Consider the following 6,000-nt stretch of genomic DNA (forward strand, 5'->3'; position numbering starts at 1 on the left):
TGTACATTGTATATTAAACAATAATATACGTTAAGGCAAACAGTTTCAAATCCCTACAAATGATATTTGTTTTCCAACATTTAAATTAGAAATGTGCTTATACTCCTGAGTATACTACTTCGTTAGTGCCAAAGTTAATTTTATTTTTTACTTAATTATTGTTACATACCTATTGCCTACAGACCCGATGCCCAGTCTACCTAATACCTTTTAAGTGGAGTGGTCGTTTTATCTTATCCCTAATTCCCATTTCACATAAGTCCATATAAGTTAAAATCTTAGTGAGAATTTGAAGGGGAAAACATTTGATTATTTTTATGTTACATCAGACACCATTGTGATTATTTAAGTAGGTATTTAAAATTACATTAAAACTTGCGTTGGGATAATGTTACTAAATGTTATTAAATACAAATTAAAAAACATTGAATTTTAAAAAAAATTGTCTATAATAGAAGGCAGCAGGTCGACAACACTAAAAAAGTAAAAATCATACAGTAGGCATGGGCGGCATTTAAAGGGGAACAAGGGAGCAGTTGCCATCCCAGAAAAAACTTATCATTTTGCCCCCCTTGTAAGTTAAACATTATTTAAATAATTTTTAATTTTTATAAAATATTCATGTTAAAATTACTTTTGTACAATTATATAAGAGAATTATTCCCTATGTTAAGTCAGATCAATATTATCAATATTTCCATAAATTAATATAAAAACATATTTAAGAGTAACTATGTGGATCAAGAACGCTTAAGCAATATTTCAGCCTATGATATTACTAAGTATATTTGATGATATAATTGTGAATAAAGTAATTTATATTATAATCTATTTATACGTGCAGGAACCTTGTTACAATTAAATGATTAAATTTTAATTTTGATAATTAATGTCAAAATTTAATATTAAATGCTTATAAAAAAAAAAAATGTGCCCATGTATTTTTAATATTTTTCAACTGCTAGTGTAACAATATACCAGGAGACTTCTATTAAATTGTGAACATTTCATGTATAATGTATATACCTTAATTTGTTTTAGAGTTATACCAAACTCCAAAGTTGATTTTGTCAAAAACCGATTTGTGCAAAAATTCCCTTTTTTCCTTAATTTTTATGTTGTTTTTCCTAGCGCTTTTGGAAACTTTATTCAAACAGAGCCAATTGTACCGCACCTTTGTTGAACATCATTCACCAAAAATTTGGCTTGGAACACTGTATATTATAAATTATAATATTACACTGTACCTATATTGTTTACTACAAAATATGTCAACTGTCTTGTTAAATAAATGCTAGTACATAAAGCACACCATTTAATGTTATTTTTAATTGAAATTAGGTACCCGCTTGACCATTCAATTTGAATATGAAAAAATACAATAAAATTATTATTATAAACCAATGATTTAAATTAGAAAAATGTTTATACTACTGCAAGTAGATAATTATTGAATAAATGTAAAAAAATAACAAACAAAATACAGTCAATTAAAAAGTTCTTTTTACAATTCCATACGCCTATAACCAGTGGTTTTAATATTTTTAATGTTTCAAATTTTCAATTATGTTATCAATGTCAATAATCCCTGTTCAATACCTATTACTAACATTGAAGTAATTTGCTTCTAAATTTTGTTTTGATAAAACTCAATTTCGAAAAAATATCTTTCACATGATCAACTATTGTAACTGGGATAGTTACAAATTCTTTTAAAACTTGATATATTTTTTTTAATATGGTCTCTCCCAGAGTCAGCCAACTTCTTTATACAATCTTCACGTGTATTTTTTTGTCTTAACTAATTGGATAATTTACTTTAAGTAAACGAATCGCAGCGTCTAGATCGTTTAAATTCAATTCAAATATCTCGGACGATCCAATTTTTTTTCGTCTTCTCATTAGGATAATTTGTATTCAGGTATTCCTTATTACAATATTATATTATACCTAGTTTACAAGTTCACAACTTTTATACAGCCGTATAAATATATTATAGTATGTACAAAATTGAAAAAATTGATGAAAAATATTAGTAATTCTTCATTCAAACACCGACGCATACCGACGCTGGTTCAACCCTCGGTTCATTGGTGGCATTTTTCTTCAGGCAAGTCACGGTGTCCGGAGAGAAGTGCCGCCATTCCCCACCCGGGCATGGCAGATACCCACGGGTGCCCACTAAAAAATCTGCCAAAACTACACACTCGTAATGTACCTATTTTTCGTATTATAACTTGAAAGTCAGTTTTGTTGTATTGATTATTATCGAATCACGATTAAATGTACAAAAAAAAAATGTATTACCTAGTTATGATTTTACGTTTTAGAACTATGGAGACGATGAAAGCCGAAAGTTGACCATCCCGCAAATCGTAACCAATGTTACTCCGGGATTAAAAGGGAAAGTAATCGGAAACTTAATACGATTGCCCAAGATATAGACATGCCAATTCTAATACTTTTCATGAAGTAACGTATACCTAATATATTTTTATTATATCGTAAATGTTCTTCGATTAAACTGAGACTCGTAATGTACCTACAGTGAAACCTCGATAACTCGAACTTTAGTTATAAGTCGAATTTTCGAAAACTTGAAGGAATATCTTCGCCATTTATTTCAATAAGTACACAAATTTTTTTTTTCAAATATGATAAATTCTAAATAAAGACGATATTTTCTAATACACAGGTCTTATGCCTGTGGCGATATAAACTTTTTTCTTTTTAAAAAGAGAAACACGTTTTAGTCTGTAATAAATTAAGCACATCATTGATCCGTTATATTATTACAATTTAAACGATTCAATTTTTGTATGAGTTTAGACTTTTGAGTAGTGACGTGCGAGTTCGATGGTTCCAATAGATTACTAGATACTATAGACACTGGTAGTGACGATGGAACGACAAATGGGCGTCGTGGACAGAAAGTTGCTGGAAGGTACCTGCGACCCGCCTATATTCAGAAAAATCGTCACCTACTCGTATAATAAATGTCGGTGCTATTCAAACGAATTTTTTTTTTTTTGGGGGGGGGGGGGGGGAAAGCCACGGGAAATTAAACTAACTTATTAATCTATAAAAATGAATTATATCATTATTTTTTTAGTACTTAATTGATTCGAATATTATATCAAAGATTTATTTTGAAACAAACCCAAAAGTTATAATAAGTGAAAAATATAGCGAACGACTAAAAAAGTGTTACATTTGTAATTTTATGGTGAAATGGTGAATACAGGCATCCTATATACTAATTTATTAACTTAAGAGTCGTAGGCAAAGGGTAGATTCAATTTAAATGTATCTATACAGTGTTTCAACTTTCAATACTTCAGTGTTATATAGTTAATTGATTTAGAATATAATTTTGTTCAATGGAAATTATTAACTCCTATAAAAATAATAGGAAATTGTGTTGAACGATATATGTATGAATTAAGCACATGTTTTCTGTTGCTTTTTTTCCTATTACCTAATTCTAATGATATTTATTTATGATTTACAAGGACTTAACCCTTGAATACTAAATACAATTTAAGTTACAACAAGTACCTATAGTAAAGCATAGTAAAATAAACAACATTGGATATACCTACCTAATTGTTTTTAAACAACATAATGTATGATGTCAAGTTTAGTTTTAATTTGTATTAAAAACACATTTAGAATTTAAGAATACGTTTGAGTAGATTAGTTAAAATTGTTATAATAAAATATCTTAAAATGTTATCCAGTAATAAATTAAAATATATTATAATACAAATGTTGGTTAGGTTACAACTTACAATAGAAAACAAAAAATGGCAAGGACAGTTATACTATATTCATTGTGTTTTGAAAATCTGATCCTAAAATATAAACTCTGAAGTATATAGATATTTATATTATATTGTATACTATCTGTATAAGAGTAATATAATTGACACCGGGCATCACGTGAACACTGCAGTGGAATGTCAACCAACAACCACCAACACAACCCATCACCGATTTAAATCATCTTACAATAAATACATTTCGTCACAATTTAAATTAGAAGATTATTTTTTAATAATTTAAAAATGTGTTCATTGTTATTGTCAATTTAAATTTAATTTCGCAAAAAATCAATTAATATCAAATTATTATACTATTATACATTTTACTACATTTATAACGAATACTATTAATTTAAAGAACCATAAAGTCTTTTTATTTTTTTTTCGACATTGCTGACTAGCAGATAAAAAGGTGCAAAACCATTTTTGTCGCAGCTAATTGAAGTCCTTGGGTTAGATTTTTAAGACTTCAACTGCATGGTCATTGGCTGGTTTTTACTGTGAATAATATTCCACACCATTTGTTTTAACTTGCATTTCACTGTGTCATACGAGTGGTTCAAAAATAAATCTTAAAATGAAGTTGGTTTATTTTGGATACTCGGCAACCCCATTCGGGTTGTTTGGGGGCTACGGGTGGTACGTGTTTTTTATGAGAGGCAGATATCGTCACAAAGAACTCAGGTGGTCACCCATCTGGGAGCCTGCTCGACCGCTGCACACATTACTAAATTAGTGACTGCGTCCAATCATCGCACTTCACCAGGTCACCATAAAATGAACTCTAATAGTCTAACACCAACCACGTTAAATTATATATTATGTATATATATATTTAGCAGTTTAAATTCTTGCCAAATGTATTATAATATGTAACATTTGACGTATTAACAAATTGTATATACAATATTACAATGCTTAATATAGTAAGAGTACTGAGTAGTAAAATTTATAATGGTACCTATATACAGATTAGTGTAAATTTAATTATTCGTTGGTTGTTGTCAAATCGATAAAATCAAATATTTATATTAAAATATGTCATATTTAAAAGATGATTTAGAAATGATTTAATGTGGATAATTGTATATTTTAGAAAAGTAAGGTTTCAGAAATATAGTAAAAATATATTGGATTACGTTATGTTATTTGGTATTAGTAATACTTAAACAGTTAAACCATTTATTAGTCTTAGAAATAAACTAGGTAGGATCATAGTTAAATACAATTTTAATGTTTAGAAAACCATGTAAACATTCAAATTAATAATTATGTATATTCTTAAAACAAATCTACTATACAGAGTGTGACAGTATATAATATGAAAAAAAAGAAAATTAAATATGTCCATTTATGTTCAATTATTACCTAATAATCGCTAGGGATCAAATGTGTACAGGTTTTTAGGTATTTTTTCATTGCCCAACATTTTAAAAAACCCAAAATATATAGATCTATTAAAAAATTGAAATATACAAATAGGATGTATTATAATAATTAAAAAATATAAAATGTATAAAAAAAAGGATACTGGAAAAGTTGAACAAATCAAAGTATAATACTGCCGGTAGCTGATGCCATTATTAATTAAGAAAAATAAATCAATAAAGATATACTAATATTGTAAAATATATCAATTTTTTTGAACTTATACTACCTATGAAATAAAAAAATGTGCAATAGGACCAGAAGTTTTAAGTTTTAAGTAACTAGTACATCTATACTAATATATAAAGCTGTAGAGTGTTTGAACACGCTAATCTCAGGAACTACTGGTTCGAATTGAAAAGTTATTTTTTTGTTGGAAGTCCATTCATGGAGGAAGGCTATAGGCTATATAACATCACGCTACGACCAATTAATAGAAGTGCTCAAACAGATTGAGATTCAGAGATTTACGATGGAAATATTTTTTTATAAATGGTTGCTATTGGTTATAGGAGAAATAATAAATAGAAATAATATTCATTTATTATTGGTTGCTATTGGTTAATCGAGCAGATCAGGTACAAGCATGCATCAAATCGAATTTTCGCACATTGCCTATACCAGGGTGGCTGAGTTGCACTTGCTGTAGTGAGTTACACCAAAAATGAGTTGAACAATCACAATTTTTTTGACATTTTTTATGAGCCACGAAGTGCGCAGGACCAGCTATATTATATATAAATTAATG

Source organism: Metopolophium dirhodum, chromosome 9 (genome assembly GCF_019925205.1).
Source record: "Metopolophium dirhodum isolate CAU chromosome 9, ASM1992520v1, whole genome shotgun sequence".
NCBI classification, from domain to species: domain Eukaryota; kingdom Metazoa; phylum Arthropoda; class Insecta; order Hemiptera; family Aphididae; genus Metopolophium; species Metopolophium dirhodum.